The following is a 25,845-nucleotide window of genomic DNA, read 5'->3' on the forward strand; positions in this document are numbered from 1 at the left end:
TTTGTTTGTTAATCCCACCTCATTTTCACTTCTATAGGCCAGTATAGTAAAGTTCCCTTCATATTCCATCTGCTGCTTTCTCTAAGCCCCTCCCCTGGAGCAGACCACTTGGTTTCCATAGTAACCAGTATAAAACTACTGCTCCTGGGGTAGCAGGAGGGGAGAAAGAAGAGCAGAAGGAAAGGACTAAACCTGAGTGGTGGAAGCAGAACACATCCTCTGCGTTACTGTGAGCCACCAAGAACTTTCTTCTGCTTCCCTACTTGGAGAAGTACATAGAACTTTTCAGAGTAGCACTTCTAGCAAGTAATTACCATCTTCTCTGACCAATGGTAAGAAATCCCTCTTCCACCTTCCATGATCACAACTGTCCAGAGTGGATCAAGGTAGTATACACTTCCCCATCCCTTGCACCCATCATTTATTCTTTCCATTTGGACAGCAGAACCCGGCACATGACTGCTTCAAACTGGAACACAGAGCTTTGTAAATTAGGATGAAATAATACATGTGCTCATTGATCCTTTCAATCCCTTTGATAACTAATTTGAAATTTTATGTAAATGTATGCCCCGAATTCTACCTCCTCAGTAATGATGAGAACGTTTCCTATGGGGACTGATTCTTTTACCTAACTCCAGAGAATTCTTATTTTTGTAACTGAGAAGGGAAGGATTCCCTTGCTGGGAGTGAGAATTGTTTGGGGAATCCTAGAATGTTTATTCTCAACTTCACTTTCCATGTAAAAACACCAATTTGCAAAAAGAATTCTCTCTCCTATAGTTAAAAAGAATTTGGCAATGTGATCCAGTAGGCAGGGTGGTGCCGATCTCAGTCTCGGTAAGGAAGTCTGAGCCCTCTCTCTCTTTTTAATATGAGAATTTGAAAGCAGTGGGGAACTGATGTTGGACCTATCACAGCATTGCTAACAGACAGCCTATTACAGTATTTAATAAAAACAGAAACAGCGTGCCCATCATAGGCTAATAAATCCTACCTCCTGCACGCTTTAAAAACAGTAAGAAGCCGCTTTAACGGAGCTTCAGATAACTAATTTCAAGCATGGCTGTCTAGCGTGCCTGTCACTCCTATTGTCCTTCCAAACTCTTTCAGACATTTTGAGCAGGGAGTATTAAAGCTATGAGTTAGCGAGGGTTGTGACATTAATGGTCCAGAAAGGCTTTAGGCACAAGAGGTAATGATGATTACCGGTGGCTCTTTGGAGGACTGCACTGGATCGCTGTCATTAAAAATTAAGCGTGGCTTTTGAGGAAGATGTGACAACTACCGGAGGTAGGATTTGCATGTAAAACAAAGGGATCTGTTGCTGTTTCGTGCTTTTTTGTTTGCTCTGTGCTGTGTGGGTCGTGAATTGCAGGCAGGTGCAGAGTGAGAAGCAGGAAGGGGAGAGAGGGAGTGGGAGACCGATGTGCTTAAAGCAAAACACAGTGGATACTATTATGTTTTATGGCAGCAATGCCTCGAGGACAAACTGGCTCCAGACTCTTAGCCTGCTGAGTGTGCATTCCACGTTGCTTTTCCTGTGGAGTAGAATGCTTAGAGGTCATGGAGAAAACAGTTTGCTTCTTATCTGTGGTGCCAGCTGGGCTGTTGGTAGGGTTGAGCGAAGACTTTGGTGGGTGGGAGGCATAAAGGTCCGAGGAAAAAAAAGAGGAAGCTGTCCTTAAGACTTGAAACCTGTTAGATAAATATTTTATTCCTATGGTCAATGTGCTTTGATAGCCAGAGACTAATTTTTTAAAAGGGAAATTAGAAGATTACAGTGGATTTCCCTGATAAAACTACTTTGAATTTAATCTATTATAAAAGAAAATTGGGTACCTTCGTCCATTTTGCATATTGAAAGGCTGATCCACACTGTATAAACGGTTTGGTTAAAGCAGATCAAGAGTTTTGCACTAAAGAAGGGGCTTTCTCTCTGTTCTGCTCTTGCTTTTAAACAACTGCCAGGGCTGCAGATGGAAATGGTGATTCGTTAGAGGTTATGGACTTGGTTCAGCTTTTTTTTTTTCCTTTTTGTTTTTTTTAAAAGAACAGTATAAAAGCACAGTCCTCCTTGTGAGATGAGAGGGGCAGTTGGGTTCCAAAGTCCAGTGGATAATGAGTAGATTTGCAGGGGGAACTTACACTGCTTTGTACTCTATTATGGGATCGGTATAGCTCAATCAGAAAAGGAAATGTCAGGAAATCATAAGCTATTTTTTTTTTTAGCCAAAATGCAATGATAAGAAACCAGTGTTTCTTCAACTTGATGTATGGTGCAAGTTTCAGTATTTGTCATTGCATGTGACCCTCAATGTGAAGTGGCAGAAACGTAGTGACTGAATTGCTCCGTGCTATTGTGTTATTTCCCTATTAGACTTCATAAACTCCAAGATGTAAAGATGTTACTTTAGGATTTGAAAAAGTATATTCTGATGCATTGTTTTGGTTTTAATGAATGATGACGATACATAGAATACTTGTATATTCATTAAAGAATGTAATATTTTTCAGTATATCTCAAACTTCTATATTAATGTAGTATTAAGTAGAAATAAAACTGAAAGACAATTATAGTATGTTTTCAGCTAAAGACTAGAATCAAGGCTAAGTGGGGCTTTTTCTCTTTTATGATGTAGTTGAGTTTGCAAATTTGTGAGCTTCTGTGTATATAGTGCCATTCACAAACATACAAAGTTGAAATCATTGCCCTGTAGTGTGTGGCATCTATGCTTAAAGTTGTGTGTTTCTTTATCCTAATAGTGTGATGATTATTACTGAACCAGTCAAACTCCCTTAGCTAGTCTTTATGTGATCAAGAGCACATGTCCAAGAAACAATCGTCAGAATTGCTAGTGCAATTGATGGGTATGACATTGTTTTCTGCTTCTATGTGGCTAGTGGAATGTGTGACCTTGACCTTGTAAATTCTCATTCCCTAGCCAATTGTGTTCACCAATCAAGAGCTCATATACAGAAAAAGAGAGCTTATAATACATAAACAGAAACACACACATTTAGTCACTACTGTCAGATTACAACTGAATATTGTTTCTTTTTTTTCATTAATTTCATTCATTTGAAAAGAACTTTCACTGGTTCTGGTTTTACCAATATCTTCTGAATCTAATCTAATTAGGCATTTATTTTAGAGGCAATCGAAGACATCAAAGTTGTCAACAGAAGAAATTACTTTGCAGTGGTCATACCCATACCATTTTACTGATCAACTAAAATCACTTTTCATAATTTTTACAGATTTGTGGGAAAAGTCTCTCTATAATATTTTGGTGGTGTATTTGCTTATACTGAAATCCCTACAACATGAAAAATACAGGGGAAATATGATTTTTTTTCTTTCTCTGGTAGGGAAAGCCAAACCAGGTAATTTAGTCAAAATAACCTAATTTGTGTCACAAGTTAATTTCATTACCTGTTTACATAAATAGATATCAACCAAAACATTTCCAAATATCCTTTCCTTTTAGCTTCTGCTACATCTAGTAATGAAAAAGCACCAATGCTCTAGTTATATAGAAAGCAAGTGTGAAATTTACCTTGACATAAAAAAATAGGCAAAGCTTTGGTCAGTCTTTTTTTCTCAGTCCCCACGGGTAGTCCAGCCCTTGTATCAGTCACCAAGACACAAGTTACCAAGGCCAGTATCATCATCTTTATTCTCTGTTTCTCTCATATACACACCGTCATCATTCTACTTTATCAGTAGATATCAGACCAGACATTTCTCAAACTAGCACAATCTTCTCTTTGATCATCTCTCTCCTTGTACCAAAATATGAAAATTAAATCTAAAAATATTCCTGCTATTATATAAAATAAAACAGAAGACCACAATAATGTACATTGATCCTGATTTTAATATATATGTGTGTATAATAAAAAACTAGAAAAAAGCTACACCAAAATGTTGGCAGTAGTTATCTCAGTGTGGTATTATTGATGTATTTTATTATTTTTATTCATTTGCTGCTAAGATTTTTAGAGTTCTTAATATTTTTTCAAAAAGAAGATATTATATTGTCATAAGATTAACATCAAAATTTATCCATGTTTCTTTTTCAACCATGCTGCCATCTTTTCTCATTATCATACATTATATCACACACTATGTCTTCACCCTAAATTCCAAAGTAATTTTTTGATCCAAGCAAGACTGAGGAGAAGTTCTATTTCCTATCAGACACCTTCCTCCTTGGGTTTCTTGTTACATCATGAAAAATTCAGCATCACCCTTTCTCAGAGACTGATTCCTACCTCAACTTAGATTTCTTAGAAAAGGAGAATGTGTATGTGTGTGTGTGTGTAATGCTATAGATAGAGTAATTTTTTTAATATCCATCATTTACTGGTTCCTCATTATCTCCTAAATGTTTAAATTTTGGACTGATTTGTGACTCAGTCATAAATCTCTTTTTTATCTATATTGTTGTTCAGTTGCTTAGCTGTGTCCGACACCTTGCAGCCCCAGACTGCAGTACACCAGACTTCCCTGTCTTTCGTCTATATACTTACTCCCTAAATGAGTCTCAAGTCCTTAGAAGTTATAAACATTTCACAAATTCTAATTCCTAACCTAGACTTTCCCTTAACCTCCAAACTTACATATTCAATTTCTTACAAAACTTACATGCCTTATAAGCACCTTATACTTAACATGCTGAAAGTCAAATTTATGAAAGTTCTCCTCCCCTATTTCCCCCATGTATGTAAGTGGAAACTATTCTTATACTTACTTGAGTCCTTTGTGAATCCTCTCTTCCCTTGACACATCACAAATAATCCCATTTCTTCTACCTTTAAACTGTACCCAGAATTCAACTACTTCAATATTCCCACTATAACCACTCTGGGCAAGTTATCACCAACTCTTAGATTACCACAATGTTTTCACCATTGATCTTTTTGCTTCGTCCCCCCTGTGCTCCCATGTAACTATTCTATTCTGTACCCAACATTAGTGGACATTTCAAAATTGGCTATATCATAATATCTTTGCTCAAAAGCCTCCAATACCTTCCCATCTGACTACAGATAAAAGCCAAATCCTTCCAATGGAACACAGGCCATGCATGATCAGCAGCTGGGTTCCTCTCTGGCCCCTTTTGCTATGACTGTACTTTTAGCCCTTCATTTCAGCCATACTGACCTCCTGGCTATTCCTCAACATGCTACACGCTCAAACACCAGAGTCGTTAACTTTTCTGTGCCTGCAAAATTCTTCCCTCCATAGTCACTTAAGTTTCTCACTTTCTTCTGGTCTCAGCCAAATGCTACTTTGTCAGAGAAGACTTCCCTGAAAACCTTGTTTCAAATCACACCCCTTGCGCAGTTCTGATTCCTAATCCCTGCTTTTTCTCTACAGTATACCAAATAATCCCTCAACATATTGTACATTGAGTTTTTATTGCCTGTCTCTCTCCTATTAGAATGTAAATGCCATGAGAGTAAGGACTTTGTTTTGTTCCTTGATGTATCCTATAGCACCAATAGTCAAGTGAATGAATAAACTGTTGAATGTAGGAACTGAACGTTTTCCCCCATCAAAATCCATTGTGTTAGGCTCCACACAGAAATTTTTCAACCCCAGGGTCTAATCTTTATGTCATAACATCTTTTCTTTAAAAAAAAAAAAAAAAAAGATACTGAACACCTTGAAGAAAGTCAAGGAGATTTATCAAGATGATTTTCTTTCTCCTCCCTACATAAGAAGGAAAATAATCACATCACTGATCCCAATCTATGTCAAAGCAAATAAAAATTCAATTTACCTCAATTTGATCTTATCCAAAAGTTGACTTCTGTTTCAAAAAGGCATCTTCACAGATCTATATAAATGACTGAGGACATAGACGCATCCTATGTTTCTTGTGCTCTTCTGGTGATGGGGGAAGGGACGGCAAAGCTAGGTTGAAAGGTACAGTTGGAATCAGTATGCCTCTCTGAGCCTACAAGGCCCAGTATCCTGTGTGGCAATAGTAATCAATCAATAACAATCAACAACTGTACTATTCACTTACATTCATTTCTTTCTCTCAAAATCAGCATGATCAGTCTCCTGGTCTGGTTAACAGTGATCTCTTTACCACTCATAAGGCACACATTTTCAAATAAATAAGCTGTAATAAAAGAATCTTATTTTCCAAATTGAGTACAAATAATAATTCTCAATATTCCCACTATAGAATGCTCTATAGTGAAAAGAAGTGTAATCTGAAAAGGATATAAAATCTGAGACAAACACAGGCTTTAAGAATAGACAGGTTTGGTCTGAAATGTACCTTTTTTGCTTCATAGCTGTGTTAAGATTTTAATCTTAACAAGTCTCTGTTTCCTCACTGGTAAATGGTGATAATAATACCTACTTCTATGGGTTAAAGATTAAATGTGATAATGTATGCCAGTGCCCCCATTAGAGTACTTGGCACAGAGGAGACGCTTAAAAAGTAATAGTGTTTTCATTGTCATTTAATCTTTATAGTGTGTAAGAGTAGTAAATATACTTTTCATTGAACAGTTAAGAAAACCAAGGTGTAGATAATTTAATCATTAAAACTGCTCAAGGTCAAAGAACTAGTAAGCTATTGAAATTTACTCTCCCTTCAGCCATAGAGACTCCTAATAAATAGAATGTCAAACTAACTGTCTTTAATATATCTAGTGAGTAAAGGCTGCTAGTGATTAGGGAAATTTTTTTAAAAGGGAGGACCTGAAGAGAAGATTTTTCTCTCCTCTATGAACATGTGTATGCCTCATGGATTCCTTCCTTAAACAAAAAGTAGACTCAAACTGCAGTGAAACTACTTAAATGAATGCTAACTTGCTTCTTAAGAAAAACATTAGTCTCTAGAATGCATATAATGGAGCATGGAAACACCAGTTTCACAGCCATTGAAGACCTTAGTTTGAATCCCAGATCTGCTCATTCCTGTTGTTTAAAATTAGTTTGAGTCTCCTTTTCCTCAGCAGAAATGCAGATAGTCATAGTACACACTGGGGTCATGAGGATTAAATGAGATAATCTATGCATAGCTGTTAGCCCTGTGCTTGGCACAAATTAAGTACATAATACATATTACCTATCACGACTTTAACTATCATTAGCTAAAATGAACTTTAAACATTATATGTATTATGACATGGGCTTTCCAGGTGGTGCAGTGGTAAAGAATCTGCCTGCCAATGAAGGAGACACAGGAGACTCTGGTTCAATCCATGGATCAGGAAGATCTCCTGGATGAGGAAATGGCAACCCACTCTATATTCTTGCCTGAAAAATTCCATGGACAGAGGAGCCTGGTGGCCTACAGTCCATGAGGTCGCAGAGTCGGACACAACTGAGAGACTGAGCATGCACGTATTATGATACTGAGAGTTTTGATTTCAAATATCTCTTTAGTTCTTGTTTCTTGCTTCTACATGCCTCTAAGCTCATTCAGCAGATATCATTTAAGAGTCATTTAAGCATTTAGACATAATATAAGAATTCAAGGTGTTTGAGCATCTGGTCAGCACTAGAAACAGAATTTCTTGAAATGTATGACTTTGCTCATCTCTTATTAGAACCAAAATGAAAGATACAAATTTGGAAAAATCAAGAAAATATATGCTTTCTGAGATACAAAACCAAATTTTATAGATTTGTTTTAAAAGGACCTTAACCAAGAGTCTTTCTTCAGTCTTGTTGAGCTCCAGTTTCAACATTTCCTGTCTTCACTCTGCTTACGGCTGTATGGGCTGAATTACTGGTAAACTGAATGCATCATCATCCAATATGACTTTTGTGCAGGGCGTGCATGAAATTGGCAATTAGCATCATCAATTATTCTAGATTTATATTACTAAATTATTAATGCATAGCAATTTAACTTCATTTAATTGCTCAATAGAAATCAGCACCACCAATTAAACTATTGGGAAACTCAAATATTAACCTACTACATAGGCTAAACTTTAATCAGTTCTGAACTTCATCTTGCACCAAACAACTTCTCAGATTTCATCTTCTTGAAGGTTGCTTTGGGCCAGTAAGTATTATATTTGTGTGGGTGTTTCCTTTAATATTTTGTCATTCTCAAATCCACATGCTTAAGTGCAACTGGTTCCAACAGTGATAGATCTCTCCAAAAATGGAGACATGCCATTGTCATAAAAATGTCACAGATTTTCAAGGTTTGATTTTTTTTAAAAAATCTTCACAAGAAATTGCTCCTTTTTACTCTAAAATACTCTGTACATATTTCTACCATGGCCCTTAGTACACTGTGCTGTAACCTTTTGTTCACTTATCTGCTTGCCTCCTACCCAGTGAAATTCTAAGTCCCTAGAGGTTAAGGACTGGGTCATAGTCATGACAATAATTCTAGGGCCTAGTAGAGCTCCTGACAGTAGTTAATGCTCAATAAGTATTTCTTGAATAAATGAATCAATTATGTCTATATTAGATTTATTTCTTGAATAAATGAATCAGTGATGTCTATACTTATGGCAGAAAGTGAAGAAGAATTAAAGAACCTCTTCATGAAAGTGAAAAAGGAGAATGAAAAAGTTGGCTTAAAACTCAACATTCAGAAAACTAAGATCATGGCATCTGGTCCCATCACTTCATGACAAATAGATGGGGAAACAATGGAAACAGTGACAGACTTTATTTTCTTGGGCTCCAAAGTCACTGCAGATGGTGACCGCAGCTATGAAATTAAAAGATGCTTGCTCCTTGGAAGAAAAGCTATGGCCAACCTAGACAGAGCATTAAAAAGCAGAGACATTACTTTGCCAACAAAGGTCTGTCTAGTCACAGCTATGGTCTTTCCAGTGGTCATGTATGGATGTGAAATTTGGACTCTAAAGAAAGCTGAGCGCTGAAGAATTGATGCTTTTGAGCTGTGGTGTTGGAGAAAACTCTTGAGAGTCCCTTGGACTGCAAGGAGATCCAACCAGTCCATCCTAAAGGAGATCAGTCCTAGATATTCATTGGAAAGACTGATGCTGAAGCTGAAACTCCAATGCTTTGGCCCCCTGATGTGAAGAACTGACTCATTTGAAAAGACTCTGATGCTGGGAAAGATTGAAGGTGGGTGGAGAAGGGGACAACAGAGAATGAGATGGTTGGATGGCATCACCGACTCAATGGACATGAGTCTGAGTAAACTCCGGGAGTTGGTGATGGACAGGGAGGCCTGGCATGCTGCAGTTCATGGGGTCACAAAGAGTCGAACACAAGCGAGCAACTGAACTGAACTAAACTGAACTGATGTCTACCCTAGGTTTCTTAGTATCCACTTTGACCCAAGGAGGGTAAATGACCAAGTGGACAACTCAGTCATGCACCTCGGAAACAGAGTGCTGCGTGGAAGGAACTGTTTTTTTAAAGAGTGAAGCCTGAACCTTCCGTGCGCTTCCTCACTTCTTGTTCACCTGTTGTCTCACCTCTTTTTACACTTAGGTCCTTTCAGGTGCATTAGAGACTGTTTCCCCATTCTTTGCTTGCTACTGTCTATCCACAGTCACTACCCAATCTTGTGATGAGTATGATGGGACGTTCCATTTGAAGTCAACTTGGAGTCTGACAGCCTCAGACAGCAAATTCCTAAACTCCCCCTCATCAAAGCCAGGGTGACAGACGAGCCCGGGTGAGGATTTCAGCTCACAGGGAGGGAAGGGAATAAATCAGTTGTCAAAATGCCATGCCTGTCGACTTCTTAGGAAAGAAAGAGAAGATGCTTATATTACTAGACAGGAAGGCTTTGGTTTACATTTGCCAGCATTTGTACTAAATGAGGAAAATGTCAGATGAATCCCACATGCAGGTTCCTTGTCACCTTGGTGTCTTCCTGTGTGAAATTAAAACTCCAGAACACTCTGGACATAAGAGCTCATTTTCAGTATTCAATAAATCCACTTAATGAGTAAAAAAGAATAGTTAGGCAAGTAGTAAAATATATAACTACATTTTAAAGTATAATTTTAGACTAGATAATTAGGTTGCAAATTCCTTGAGAGGAGACGCTATGTTTTTCACAAGTCTCAGGTGAATAGAACTGTATTAAATATATATCATGTTTTTAAAGTAACTTTTTGATTGATATACACTCCCCTCTTAATGCTATTCCCTGTTGTTCAGTCACTCATTTAGATTCGACTCTTTGTGACCCCATGGACTGCGGCATGCCAGGCTTCCCTATTCCCTGAGGTAAAGCCATATTACAGAAGTTATATTACCATGATAAGAATTTAACATCTTTTCATTATTTACCAGGCTGCTGGACTGGACATTTAGGGTTGTAGAAACTACACAAGTCTTAATTCCACTGAATCCTCTTCGTGCACTATGGTGTAGACAAGGCTTATGGAAGAGGAAGGAAAGAAGGGCTTGTGAATCCTGAGGTTGCCCGTTATTCATAGAATTGTATTAACTCACAGGCATTTGCAATTGGAAATGATTTACAAAACCAACCCATGTAGGCATCTACCAAAGGAGGATTCAATTTGGAACTTGGTCAAAACAAAGCCTTTACAACATTATGCAAGTCTGGGGGATTCCACTGTATTTTGTGACATAGTTCAGGACTTTAAAAATAATTAGTTTGATTTTGTCAGACTAATTTTTTTATTATTATTATTGTTTAATTTTTTTAACTGGGAAGCTGGTAAAAGTCATGTGCCTGACTCCATAATTCTTATATACAAAAGTAAAGTATCTTTCAAAGTGAAACTCAGAAAGTTGAAAAATAGGCAGCAATTCAAGTGCAAATCTAGAACTTTTCTTGCTCTGCATCAGATGCAGAGGATCACTGTGGCCATGCTGCATAAAGCACTTTCATGAGAAGGAAAAAGAAACCCTTGGTAAATCTTGCCCGTGACATAATTTTTGAGTTTGGTTGTGTATGAGCATCCAAAAATGTCTGACCGTAGGAAGAATTTGTAGCTCTATCAAGCTGAACTATACTTTTCTCAAAGGGACTATATTTCTGAGTTAATCTGGGACCACTGATTTTCTTTGGATATTTTTTAATTTTCCAGTTTATTCCAAGCAAAGAAACTGGAGGCAGGAGGGGGAGGGGACAACAAGCTGAGATCCAGAAGAAAATAATACCTAACTTTAGACAAAATTGCAACAGGACTGGTCCAGTTTCCTCCTCTCTGTGAGGATGATCAATGACTGGTTTAACTTCACTTCCTGGTGGTTTTTTTTGATCCTGTGTGGTGCTTGGGAACAGCCATGTGGGGCTCTCTGTGTAGACAACTCAAGGTAACTATTTGCTTTAAAAACATAAAAATAGAACAGCACAGGACTCAATTCTCTGCTGGAATGAATCAAAAGAGAAGAGAGAGGGAAATAAAGTTCATATCAAAAGGAAAAGGAAGGCCTAGATAATATGTTACCAAATTTGAGAAAATCTTTCCAGGTGTATAAAAGACAACAATAGCCCTGATGTGGAGAAAAGTGGCTAGAGAATATCTATTACGACCTGCTTCTCAATCTTCTAGGCCTGTTTCCTCATTGACAAGTGGATTTATTATCTGCTGAACTGAAACTGAAAAAAGAAAGAAAAAAACTTGGTACAAAGAAAATAGAAGATGATTCATGTCTATATGAAAAGCTGCCTGTGTGTAATTTTGATTTCAGATAGTTTAGTAGAAGATTCTTCCCTTTGGCCTATGAATGTGTTCAGGTGTCCATGTCTATGCTTTTAAAAAAAAAAATCTATTCTCCATCTTCCCACTCTTTATCAATCCTTATTTTATATCGGCATTCCTTCAAGTATTCATGCATTTATTTAACAAATCTGAATTGAACTTTCACTGTGGACCAAACACTCTGATGGGTTTGGGGGTTACAATGTTGAGCCAAATCAAAATGAACCCCTACCCCTCAACCATGGAGGTGACCATCCTGAATGAGAAAGACAGTACTGATATGGTCCCATAAATAAATATACAATTACAAAGGTAACAAACACTAAGAGATTATTTAATTGGAGACATTAGGATAGTCAAGGATGTCAGGGAAAGCTTCTCTGAGAAGGTGACGACTGAGTTGTTTAATGAAGAAGCATAAAAGTGAAAGAAAAAGAGCAAGTGTCAAAGCAGCAGGGGTGAGAAGGGAAGCTTTCTAGGCAGAGAGAAAGCATCAGCAAAGGCTAACCCATGGCTGTTCACTTATTCAATATTGACCAAGCACTGAGTGTGTGTGTGTTGGGGGTTGGGGGGAGGTGAGAGGGGAAATTTCTGGCCCACATGGAGCTTGTTGTTCAGTCGCTAACTCGTGTCTGACTCTTTGCGACCCCATGGACTGCAGCACGCCGGAGTCTTCCATGTCCTTCACTCTCTCCCAGAGTTTGCTCAAACTCATGTCCATTGAGTTGGTGATGGCATCCAACCACCTCATCCTCTGTTGCCCACTTCTCCTCCTGCCCTCAATCTTTCCCAGCATCAGAGTCTTCCAATGAGTCGGCTGTTCACATCAGGTAGTTACATTCTAGTGAAAATTAGTAAATTAAAAAATTAGTAAGTAGATAAAAAGGAAGCCTGTTAGAGAGAGTAAATGAGGACTGTGCCTCTAATAGACGGCCAGTATGGCTTGAGGGCAGGAATCAAGCAACATGTGGTTAAAGATAAGGCTGGAAAGGCAGGAAGAGCTTGGCTAGTTAGGACCTTGCAGGCCATGTTAAGTATTTGCTGCTCTTTATTCTAAGAGCAGTGGAAAAGTATCCACGATGTTAAACAGGGGACTGACTAGATATTTGTGCTTTGTAAAGGTATCTCTGCTGCAATGTGATGATCAAAAGGGAGAAGATCAGGAGTGGACACAGAGAAGCCACTTGAAAGGCTGTAGTGTAATCAATATTATGGCAGCCTGGACCAGAGGCAGCATGATGGCAAAAAAGTGGACAGAAGGAGATGTGTATAGGCAGTCACATCAGAGAGTTGGTGAGGGGCTAATTTTGAGAGTAGATGGGTGAAGAAGGAGATGTCAAGGATAACGTTAGATTTCTGGTTTGAATAACTGGATAGATGGCAAAGTTATGGAACATTGGAAAGTGACAAGAGTTTTCTTTCATCAAGAAACATTTTGAAATTGTGGTTTGTACTTACTGTCTCCACTTTATTGCTCCTCATTTATTTTTAAGGCACCGGTGCATCATTTCTGACCACACTGCTTTCCTGTGACTGCCCTCTTCACCCTTTCTAAGAATCTTTTATCATCCAATTTGTTGACCTTTTCACAACCCCCAGGATTCTTGATCACTCTACAGCATTCAAAACTGTGGACTATCCTCTCTCTTTCTCTGTCTCTCTTTCTCTCTCTATTTTTTTTTTTTTTTCCTCCCTTGAAATACCCTCTTCCCTTAACTTTAATCATGTTTAACTTCCCAGGTCCCCTCCTGCCTTACAATTTTTTCCTATCTTTCCTCTTTACTGGTTCTTCTTTTTCCTTTTCTATCCTTTTACTTTCTTTCAGTAATTGAAAGTATTATCTGTCTACACCTATAGCTTAAACCATCTCTCTAGGTGTGACCTGGCCCCTAAGTCAAGTCCTATGTTGCCTGCTACCTGGTAGACATTTCCCTGTGGCTACCATTTTACACTGCAAAATTCATTTGGCAAAACTAAACTCATGTTAAGACCTAATAAACCCACTCTGCCTCATGTTTTTATTCATTGTGCCACTTGTTGCGCAGGTTTTGACACCAACCATGGTCTTTGAATCCTCCTCTAACTGTAGACCTAACCAACCTGAGTCCTATTGATTCTTCCTACAAAATATCTGTGCCTTTCATGCCTCCCTATGCAAATGAGACTCTTCATTCTCACACCTTGGTTATGAGGATAGTTTGCTAACCAACCTCCTTGTTCCTAGTCTGATTTTTCAAAATGCTGTCCTTAAATGACCTACACAAGAATGACCAGGGAAGGTTTTTTAAAATATCAATTTGTGTGGCTTACGTTTAATCAGAATCTTTTGGGGTGAGACTTACAAGTTTATCAAACACCCAAAGTAGATCTATTACACATAAATTTTGAGAAAAACTGCTCAACCCTTTCCCAAACTATTTTCTTCTACATAGATCTCCCTGTGCTTTAGCATAGTTACAGAGCGTGACCTTGGAGCTTCCCTAATCATAGCTCTTCCACAACTCTTGTTTAATCAAGCAAATAAAGTCTTCTCCCAGGACTGGAAATCAAGACTGTCCAATTTCTGGTATCCTGATAAGTTTCCAGCCTAATCTTTACCTTCCTCCTCTCACTCTGTGATACAACTTTTAACTCCTTGGCCTAAAGCATTTCTGACATCCAGGGATGGTCTCTCACCCCTTTCACTTTCACCTGTCAAACTCCTACCAGCTCTCCAATGGCCCCTTCTGGATATAACCTTCTCTCATCCCTTTTCCATCTCATTTACCCTTTGCATTCCTTGCCCTCCAATCTAGAAGGGACTTCTCTCCCTTTGAACTCTTTCAGCAGATTTTATTTTTGGCTAGTTTCTATCACACAGCTATACATCATTTTTATTGTTTATATTATTCAATTTATAAATTTTATAAAGAGGGGAACTGTATTTTATAAAAAGACAGACTTAAGGAATAAAATAAAAGGTGACTTCAGTTTGAATACCATTTAACATGTGTCCTTTGGCAAATCATTTAACTTCTTTGAACTTTGTCTCTATTAGTTAAGTGGGATAGTATCACATACATTACAAGATTTTGTTCAATGTAACAAAGTGTCTTTAAAACATTGAGCCATGTGAAATTCCCTATATTCATTTATTTTCACCTACAGAAAAATGGTCATTTTATTAGTAATTGTCGTCTATATTTTAGTATGTGCTGTGCTGTGCTTAGTCACTCAGTTGTGTCCGCCTCTTTGTGACCACATGGACTGGAGCCCACCAGGCTCCTCTGTCCATGGGGATTCTCCAGGTGAGAATACTGGAATGGGTTGCCATGCCCTCCTCCACGGGATCTTCCCAACCCAGGGATCGAACCCAGGTCTCCCACATTGCAGGAGGATTCTTTACCATCTGAGTCACCAGGAAAACCCAAGAATACTGGAGTGGGTAGCCTATATCCCTTCTCCAGGGGATCTTCCTGACCCAGGAATCAAACCAGGGTCTCCTGCGTTGCAGGTGGATTCTTTACCAGCTGAGCTACCAGAGAAGTCTATATTTTAGTATACTTTTCTTTAAAATATTGTTGTGTCCCATATTTTGCTTTGCATCCACTTCATACATCAGCCCCTTGCCCACTTAATATGCATATATAGCCCCTTGTCCACTGAAAGTATCTAACTATTGTTGTTTAGTTGCTCAGTCATGTCTGACTCTTTTGAGACCCTATGAACTGTAGCCTGCCAGGCTTTTCTGTCCATGGGATTTCCCCAGGCAAGAATATTGGAGTGGGTTGCCATTTCCTTCTCCAGGGGATCTTACCGACCCAGGGATCGAACCCGCATCTCCTGCTTGACAGGCAGGTTCTTTACCACTGAGCCATCATCTATCTGTATATCTTTGTTATTGGCCTGAAGAGATAGAGAGAAAAGAACATTGTACAACATGAAGCAGGCACACTATTAATCTACCTCAGTGGTTGCCCTTGCCTGTTCCTTTTTCAAAGCAGGTGAACAAACAGCAATGTTAACAATAAGCTAAAGCAAGCTCTTTTCTAATGACAGAGTTCTGTTAAATAAAGGTCAGCAGGAAAAGTAACAACACTCATTGTCTCTTGTTTACGGTCCATCTGGGCATCACACAAACTTGCTCAAATTTCTCTCCTGAGCATTACCTAACCTAGAGTTTATCTAAATCACATTATACTCCACCCTGACTGGGATTCTTTACCATTAATCAGAACAGCAATGATGTTTTCAGATACAACCTCTAAGGAAAATATGCACATTTTATCTCTTAAGCTATCTTTCTCTACCACTTCAATACAATGAAAAAGTCTCTGGACCAGTTAACCCAAAGGAAACTCTTAGTTTGAGAAAATCACAGTTATATTGATTATAAAGGTAAATGAGCAAGGAAGGAAGGAGTTGATGTTGTTTTTATGTTCTTACTTAGTGGTGACTCTTTAGACTCAGCAGCCCAAAGTGGATTTTCTGTCTAATGTTCCCTTCGTAGAAAAATAATTTGTTTCAACAAGGCATTATGCTAAAGGAGGTCCTCCAGGAGATTACAAATTTATCAGAAATTATTTCAAGTTGCAGGAGTTAAGAATGAGACAAATGCCTTAAGAAATGTTCAGAGTACTTTGAGTATTTTATTAGAGAAATACTACAAATAGAAGCTAGTGTAAGTGAAAGAAAATGAAAGCTGCTCAGTCGTGTCTGACTCTCTGTGACCCCATGGACTATAGTGCATGGAATTCTCCAGGCCAGAGTACTGGAGTGGGTGGCCTTTCCCTTCTCCAAGGGATCTTCCCAACCCAGGAATCAAACCAGGGTCCTGCAACTGCAGGGGGATTCTGTATCAACTGAGCTATGAGGGAAGCCCCAAATAGAAGCCAGGAAAAGGACAAAACCCCAAGAAGAAACTGCAGTGTTAACAGGGTTTCAATCTCTCTACAGCCATTATGTGACAGTTAAGTTACACTGAGCAAGTTAATTCACATCTATATGCCTCAGTTTCCCCTTCCATAAAACAGGGCCATAATACACCTAAAGGTTTTGTGTAAGTTACATAGCATCACGATGCAAGGGAGCTAGCACAGTACCACACTCAGTGGCCTCTCAAGAAATGGCCCCTCTTGCTTTTATTAACGTGGGAGTAAGTCATCATGTCAAATATTACAGAGTTCAAAGAGGAAGAAGGGCTTTGGATTCTGTGATTTGAGATTGTGAAGTAGGAGATCATTTTCCAAAACAAAGGTAAAGCATTAAAATCAGTTTCAATGGCATTAGAAGACTGAGCAGATGGTAAGGAAGCAGACCATTCTTTAAAGGAAATTTTCCCCCCAAAGGAAAGCAAGAGTGAGAGCAGCTGACAAAGAGCCAATAAGGACATAGGCTCTTTCTTTTGACAGGCTGGCCATGAGGGCCTCTTGGTAGTTGATGAACTAGCATCTTATCTTAATTTGCAGGGTACATGTTGAATTCACACTGAATTCATCTCCTAGAAGTCCTATAACTCGGGCAGTGGGCATTATCACTCTCGTTTTAAGACAGGGAAACTGAAGTCCAAAGACCGAAAGTCCTGCCCCAAGTCCCATAGCAAATAATGGCAGACCCAGCATTCTAGCCAGTTCCTCTAACACCCGGGCCACATTGCCTGCCTAAATATGGACCTATCACCTCTGCCTCTGGAGCCTGTTTCACCAATCAGAGACATTTCCAGAAGAGATTGGGAGACAATAACCATGGAGAAATATCAGCTCATTTTTGATATGGTCACTGCTAACAAGACCTTAAAAATGTCCACAATGATACACACCATTTATGGAGCACTTTGTAGATAGCAGGCCCTTTACACAACATCGACTGTAGCTTGTGAGCCCATAGCAAGTCAAGGCATTGTGCTAAGCATTTGACACACATTCTCAAGCATACATCAGAACAGCCCCGGGAAATGAGTGCTCATAGTATTCCATTTTATGCTTGAGAAAAGTGAGGCTCAGAGAGCGGAGGGCTTGCCCAAGGCAATACAACTTATAAATAGCAAAGCTGAGGTTCAAGATGAATCAGTCTGTCTCCCAAATTTTCAGGCATTTTATTTAACATCCACTGGCCATTTGACACATTTGCTACCCTGGTGCCGACGTGCACAAGCTCCCGTGTGCAGGACGGACTGTGAGGTCGCAAGAAGACCATGCCCAGGGTTCAAGGGAAACAGAGGGAAGCACAGGACTCGTGCACAGAGGTCTTGCTAGCAGCTGACCCAGGCAATCTGCTTTCCTGTGGATTAACATCTATCTCTGCTCCCTCCTTACCCACTAAGTAAACCCCTAATGCATGCTGCTGGCCCTCAGCCAGATGCTGAGCAAGGTTTACAGATATGATTCTAAATGGTAACTGTCGAGGAAAGATTTAGCAGCACTTGCACCACCAGCTTCTACACTGAGAAGTAGAAAAAAAAAAAAAAGGAAAGTTAAGTAAAGGAGTGAAATGATTCATAACGGATTTCACATTTTTTTTAACATATCATCAAATTGTTTTTCTATTTTTTCCTTAATCTTATCTTTGGAATAACAAAACCAAAAAAATAATTCTATTCTTCTGCCAACCAACCTCCAAGCTAATTCAGGTTGACAACCCATTTCAGATAAAATATAAATTATGCCCCAATTCTCTTTACCTAATACTTTTCATAACCTAATACATATCAGTGGCATCATAAGCTTTATTTCCTTCCCATCCCATTTTCCCAAAATTGACCTTGATCTTAGTGTAGTGCATGAGCTGCTTCCCTATAAAATTACCTTTCCTCAGTCTAAGTAGAATTTGGATCACAGGTCCTTCCACTTCTATTGTTCTTTTCATAACTGTTTTACTTAAGCAACTATAATAATTATCCTTGCTTTTCCTTAAATCATAGAAATCTAAACACTCTAGTATCCTGAAATTATTATAATTTGTATTCAAAAGTAATGATCTAATAAGCTATACATTTTAAGCCTCAGAAGTCTGCTGGATTTGTGAATAAACACCACAGTCAATTCTAACAGCACCCTTAGTACTGTTTAGATTTCTTCCTTCTTTGCTAGATAGTACAGTTTGATGTTATCTGTATTTCAAAGGCATATTAAGAGCTAAGGATTTCTTACTGGTATCTCTTCAATAAAGATTAACAAGAAAAAAAAAAAAAACTACCTTATGCCGAAGTGTTCTCTTAGCTGGATTTTTATCACTGCTTGTCAACAAATTTCCTCTAAAATGATATCAAATTAATTCATATTCACAAAAGCAAATCAATTTTAATAAAACATTAAAATGAAATTCAAACTGAACCTTCACCTGAAACGTGAACTTCTAAATTGTTGTTCAACAAAAGTCAGTTATGATTTATGATAGATATATGAAATGTGAGGAAGAAAACAGATTTTCTTTATTATCCTACCCAAGTACCATCTGGCATCATGCTAAAAAAAATAAAAACCAAAAAATTTGATTCGGGGCTAGCCTTGGTCTGGATGTGTTTACAAGATTAGATGAAACATTTTTGAAAGACATACTAGATATTGTCCATCATAAATTTTTAAGGATGCCTGTTGAGAACAAAATTAAAAAGCAGATACACGGGCAAGCCACTTGAGTGAAAAAAATGAGGGGGAGTGTGCCCCAGAGACAGAAAGGGACAGAGTATGGGGCTGAGGACAAGAAGGTCACCTAGCACTGGGCATTCATTGGCTGGTTAACTTCAGAGATTCTTACACCAGGGATTGTTCATATTGGCTTTCCTGAAAATAAACTCAAGAGATGGTAGGCAGAAAACAGAGAGTAGATAATTGAAAGAAATCATTGCAAAAGAACATCCCAGGACCAAACTATATTAGCAAAAAAAAATTAAAATTAATAGCTAACATTTATTGACCAGACAGAATGTAAACCACAATCACAGAAACCTAACCAATCTGATTAGTCTAACTCAATGAAACTTGTCTAACTCAATGAAACTATGAGCCATGCCATGTAGGGCCACCCAGGATGGATGGGTCACAGTAGAGAGTTCTGACAAAATGTGGTCCACTGGAGAAGGGAATGGCAAACCACTTCAGTATTCTTGCCTTGAGAACCCCATAAACAGTATGAAAAGGCCAAAAGATAGGACACTGAAAGATGAACTCCCCAGGTCAGTAGATGCCCAATATTGCTACTGGGCATATTGAGAAATATGCCCAGAAATAATGAAATTGAGAAATAACTCCAGAAAGAATGAAGAGATAGAGCCAAAGCAAAAACAATACCCAGTTGTGGATGTGACTGGTGATGGAAGTAAAGTCTGATGCTGTAAAGAGCAATATTGCATAGGAACCTGGAATGTTAGGTCCATGAATTAAGGCAAATTTGAAGTGATCGAACAGGAGGCAGCAAGAGTGAACATTGACATTTTAGGAATTGATGAACTAAAATGGACTAGAATGGGTGAATTTAACCCAGATGACCATTGCATCTACTACTGTGGGCAAGAATCCCTTAGAATAAAGGAAGTAGCCATCATAGTAAGCAAAAGAGTCGAAAATGCAGTACTTCGACGCAATCTCAAAAATGACAGAATGATCTCTGTTCGTTTCCAAGGCAAACCATTCAATTTCACAGTAATCCAAGTTTATGCCCCAATCAATAATGCTGAAGAAGTTGAAGCTGAATGGTTCTATGAAGACATACAAGACCTTCTAGAACTAACACCCAAAAAAGATGTCCTTTTTTTTAATAGGGGACTGGAATGCAAAAGTAGGAATTCATGAAATACCTGGAGTAACAGGCCAATTTGGCCCCAGAGTACAGAATGAAGCAGGGCAAAGGCTAGAAGAGTTTTGCTGAGAGAACGCACTGGTTATTGCAAACACCCTTTTCCAACAATACAAAAGAAGACTCTACACATGGACATCACCAGATGGTCAATACCAAAATCAGATTGATTGTATTCTTTGCAGCCAAAGATGGAGAAGCTCAATGCAGTCAACAAAAATAAGACCGGGAGCTGACTGTGGCTCAGAACATGAACTCCGTATTGCCAAATTCAGACTTAAATTGAAGAAAGTAGGGAAAACCACTAGACCATTCAGGTATGACCAAAATCAAATCCCTTATGATTATACAGTGGAAGTGACAAATAGATTCAAGGGATTAGATCTGATAGACAGAGTGCCTGAAGAACTATGGACAGAGGTTTGTGACACTACACAGGAGGCAGGGATCAAGACCATCCCCAGGAAAAAGAAATGCAGAAAGGCAAAATGGTTGTCTGAGGAGGCCTTACAGATAGCTGAGAATAGAAGAGAAGTGAAAGGCAAAGGAGAAAAGGAAAGATATACCCGTTTGAATGCAGAGTTCCAAAAAATAGCAAGGAGAGATAAGAAAGACTTCCTGAGTGATCAATGCAAAGAAATAGAGGAAAGCAATAGAATGGGAAAGACTAGAGATCTCTTCAAGAAAATTAGAGGTACCAAGGGAATATTTCATGCAAAGATGGGCACAATAGAGGACAGAAATGGTATGGACCTAACAGAAGCTGAAAATATTAAGAAGAGGTGGCAAGAATACTCAGAAGAACTATACAAAAAAGATCTTCATGACCCAGATAATCACGATGGTGTGATCACTCAGCTAGAACCAGACATCCTGGAACGCCAAGTCAAGTGGGCCTTAGGAAGCATCACTACAAACAAAGCTAGTGCAGGTGATGGGATTCCAGTTGAGCTATTTCAAATCTTAAAAGATGATGCTGTGAAAGTGCTGTGCTCAATATGCCAGCAAATTTGTAAAACTCAGCAGTGGCCACAGGACTGGAAAAAGTCAGTTTTCATTCCAATCCCAAAGAAAGGCAATGCTAAAGATTGCTCAAACTACCACACAATTGCACTCATCTCACACACTAGCAAAGTAATGCTAAAAATTCTGCAAGCCCGGCTTCAATAGTATGTGATACGTGAACTTCTAGATGTTCAAGCTGGATTCAGAAAAGGCAGAGGAACCAGAGATCGAGTGGCCAACATCTCTTGGATCATTGAAAAAGCAAGAGAGTTCCAAAAAAGCATCTACTTCTGCTTTATTGACTATGCCAAAGCCTTTGACTATGTGGAACACAACAAACTGTGGAATATTCTTCAAGAGATGGGAATATCAGACCACCTGACCTGCCTCCTGAGAAATCTGTATGCAGGTCAAGAAGCAACATTTAGAACTGGACATAGAATAACAGACTGGTTCCAAATCAGGAAAAGAGTACATCAAGGCTGTATATTGTACATCACCCTGCTTCTTTAACTTATATGCAGAGTACATCATGAGAAATGTTGGACTGGATGAAGCACAAGCTGGAATCAAGATTGCCAGGAGAAATATCAATAACCTCAGATATGCAGATGACACCACCCTTATGACAGAAAGCAAAGAAGAACTAAAGAGCCTCCTGATGAAACTGAAAGAGAGTGAAAAAGTTGGCTTAAAACTCAACATTCAGAAAACTAAGATCATGGCATCTGGTCCCATCACTTCATGTCAAATAGATGGGGAAACAATGGAAACAGTGACAGACTCTATTTTGGGGGGCCCCAAAATCACTGCAGGTGGTGACTACAGCCATGAAATTAAAAGATGCTTGCTCCTTGGAAGAAAAGTTATGACCAACCTAGACAGCATACTAAAAAGCAGAGACATTACTTTGCCAACAAAGGTCCGTCTAGACAAGGCAATGGTTTTTCCAGTGGTCATGTATGGATGCGAGAGTTGGACTATAAAGAAAGCTTAGCACCGAAGAATTGATGCTTTTGAACTGTGGTGTTGGAGAAGACTCTTGAGTCCCTTGGACTGCAAGGAGATCCAACCAGTCCATTCTAAAGGAAATCAATCCTGAATATTCATTGGAAGGACTGATGCCAACTGAATAATTGGCATTATTGGCTGAAATAATTGGCTGAAACTCCAATAATTTGGCCCCCTGATGGGAAGAACTGACTCATTTGAAAAGACCCTGATGCTGGGAATGATAGAAGGCAGGAGGAGAAGGGGACGATCGAGGATGAGATGGTTGGATGGCATCACCAACTCAATGGACATGAGTTTGAGTAGACTCTGGGAGTAAGTGATGGACAGGAAAGTCTGGTGTGCTGCAGTCCATGGGGTCACAAAGAGTTGGACACAACTGAGCGACTGAACTGAGTTGAACATATTGATTACTGATTTATGTGTCAGGCACCATGCTGCACCATATCATCTCATTCTGATGATAAACCTATGAATAGGTTTTCTTATCATCTCTATTTTTCAGAAAAACTGAGGCACAGAAAAATCCAGCAACTCACCCACAGATACAGAGTTAATGTGAATCAAGACTTTGATTCAATCTCAGATGATCCAATCCTGATTCCAAAGTCCTTACTCTTAATCAACATTTCCAAGAAATTAAAAAAAAAAAAAACTGTATTTAAAATAATAACTTTCAGATGTTATAGTTATAAGTAAATTTGAATGAATTTCAAATAAAGATTCAAAACAAATACTTATTAGATTTAAATCTTGAAACTGCAAAGCACTATGCCTATTCCTCTTTTGTCATTAGAGAAAGTAACTTAAAATCACAGTGAGACTTAGAGAGTACATAAGCAATTTATATTTAAAGAAAAAAATGTTTGTTCTCTCATCAGAATCACATAAAATCATAATTGGAAAAATCTAATCACCTAAAATCATAATAGAAAAGACATTAAAAAAAAAAAAAAAGACAATTACCTCCTTTTTCTCTGATATAGAAAAAGTCACCCAGTGGTAAATCAATTTAATTGCATCCTTTTTTCACAATTATTGGACCCCTTTCAAGACAATGCACTTATGCTTTTGCTTCTCTTTTAAAAAACTCGAATTCACACTACTTCTATTAAATTAGTATAATTTAAATACAGAATCAGTAGCCTAGTAAGATACTAAAATGGATAAAAAGATTAGAACATGCTTTTCTGACCTCAAGTTGTAAGCAAAATAGTATTGATTACTACTAAGAAAAAGTACTATCTGTGTTACCAAAAGCATATGGATGTTGTGTAAGGACATAGGTCCCTAAACATGACTTTATCATGGGAGGTCATAGGAAGGTCAAGGGAGGACTTCACAAGGTTGTCAAACAAATTCTTCCTCAATTGTTAGCTGGTAAGAATATATGACCAAGTCCAAAGTCCATGTTACCTTAACCTGGATTTCTCAAAGACAATGCTTTAGGATGAAAAGAGAGATGATATAAAGGGTGGACCTACAGACTCCAGGAGCTGGCAGATTAGAAGAGTGTCCTCACTCACTCCAACTGAAAGCCCCCACACTACCTCCTGCTCAGGTTGACTTTAGAGTCAATTGGAAAGCTGCAAGAATAATGAGAGTCCAGAGGAAGAATGCACAGAACATTTTTACTGTTTTTCAGCAATAAAACAGCTCTTCACCATCCACAAAACTTTCCCTACCAAAGGGTCTGCTTCCCTGTCTATCAACTACCCATGTGTAAGATCAAATGATATGATTTAATCTAATGGAATCTAACAGGGTTATGAACTTAAGATTTTTTATCTTTTTTTAAACCTCTTGGCCACACTGTATAGCATGTGGGACCTTAGTTCCCCCCTGACATCAACAAGTGCCCCTGCATTTGCAGCTCAGAATCCTGGCCAATGGACCACCAGCAGAGTCCCATGAGCATGAGCTTTTTCATCTGGATTTGGCCTCTGCTCTTCCGTTACTAGCTGTGTCACCTTGGGGAAGTCACTTCATGTTTTCAGTACCAGTTTCGGAATCTATAAAATGGATTCTCATAATACTGACGTTGTAGGGTCTGGGGAAGTTTGCACAAAACAACGCATATAAAATATGTGCTGGTATGATGGGTGATCAATCCAACTTGTCAGGATTGTAAATGTATCACTTATTTTCATGAAGACCTGTTTCACCATTACACTTAATGGGCATAACCATCTCCAATGTATTATAGTTGTGGGGTGTTCATGTATGTGTGTTATGAAGTATAGTTAACTTACAATGTTGTGTTAATAGCTGCTGCACAGCAAAGTGATTCAGATACACCACACACAGTCACACACACACATATATATGTGCTGTACATAGTTGCTTAGATATGTCCAACTCTTTGTGACCCCATGGACTGTAGCCAGTCTGGTTACTCTGTCCATGGGGATTCTCCAGGCAAGAATACTGGAGTGGGTTGCCATGCCCTCCTCCGGGGGATCTTCTCAACCCAGAGATTGAACCCAGTTCTCCTGCATTGCAGGCAGATTCTTACCATCTGAGCCACGAGGGAAGCCCAAGAATACTGGAGTGGGTAGCCTATATCCTTTCTCCAGGGGATCTTTCTGATCCAGGAATCGAACAGGGGTCTCCTGCATTGCAGGTGGATATATATATTACCTTTCTTTTTTATATTCTTTTCCATTATGCTTTATCACAGGATATTGAATATAGCTCCCTCTACTATACAGTAGGACCTTGTTGTTTACCCATTCTACATTTAATAGTTTGCATCTGCTACTCCCCAACTCCTTCTCAATCCCTCTCCCAACCTCTCTCCCCCTCTTGTCAACTAGAAGTCTGGTCTCTATATCTGTGAGTCTGTTTCTGTTTCTTATACACTTTCATTGGTGTCATATTTTAGATTCCATATATAAGTAATATCATATGATATTTTTCTCTTTCTGACTTACTTCACTTAGTATGATAACCTCTAGTACCGTCCATGTTACTGCAAATGACATTATTTCATTCTTTTTTATAGCTGAGTAGCCACATTGTGTTTATCCATTCATCTACTGATGTTTAGATTGTTTCCATATCTTGACTATTGTGAATAGTGCTGAAATGAATATAAGAGTGCATGTATTTTTTTGAATTATAGTTTTGTCTGGATATATGCCCGGGAGTGGGATTTCTGAATTGTATGGTAATTCTAGTTTTAGTTTTTTGAGGAACCTTCATACTGTTTTCTATAGTATACTGGCTATGCCAGCTTTATGTGTGTGTATTTTTGTTTACTCAGACACATTGTCTCTTTTTCTTAATACTAACTCTATCCAGAAGAAAAAAGAAAGAAAGAAAGAATATGGTCTCTGAGATCAAGGGGTTTGCAATTAAGTAATGAAAATTGTATACGTGATAATACATCAAAAA

The 25,845-nt window shown here is 38.6% G+C and overlaps 1 protein-coding gene across 2 annotated transcripts in view; it reads left to right on the forward strand.

Moving 5' to 3' along the window:
- The first annotated feature begins 218 nt into the window (after positions 1–218).
- The window catches only part of KCNMB2 (potassium calcium-activated channel subfamily M regulatory beta subunit 2), a 286,689-nt gene continuing 261,062 nt past the window's right edge, over positions 219–25,845 (forward strand). Inside the window, exon 1 of one of the 2 annotated variants that reach the window (XM_043875416.1) lies at positions 219–332. The gene's annotated coding sequence lies outside the window, so the exon portion shown is untranslated. Of the gene's footprint in view, positions 333–1,016; positions 1,294–25,845 lie in introns of those variants that run through there. The other variant, XM_043875417.1, reaches the window with a different exon arrangement.

This window comes from Cervus elaphus, chromosome 19 (genome assembly GCF_910594005.1).
Source record: "Cervus elaphus chromosome 19, mCerEla1.1, whole genome shotgun sequence".
NCBI classification, from domain to species: Eukaryota; Metazoa; Chordata; class Mammalia; order Artiodactyla; family Cervidae; genus Cervus; species Cervus elaphus.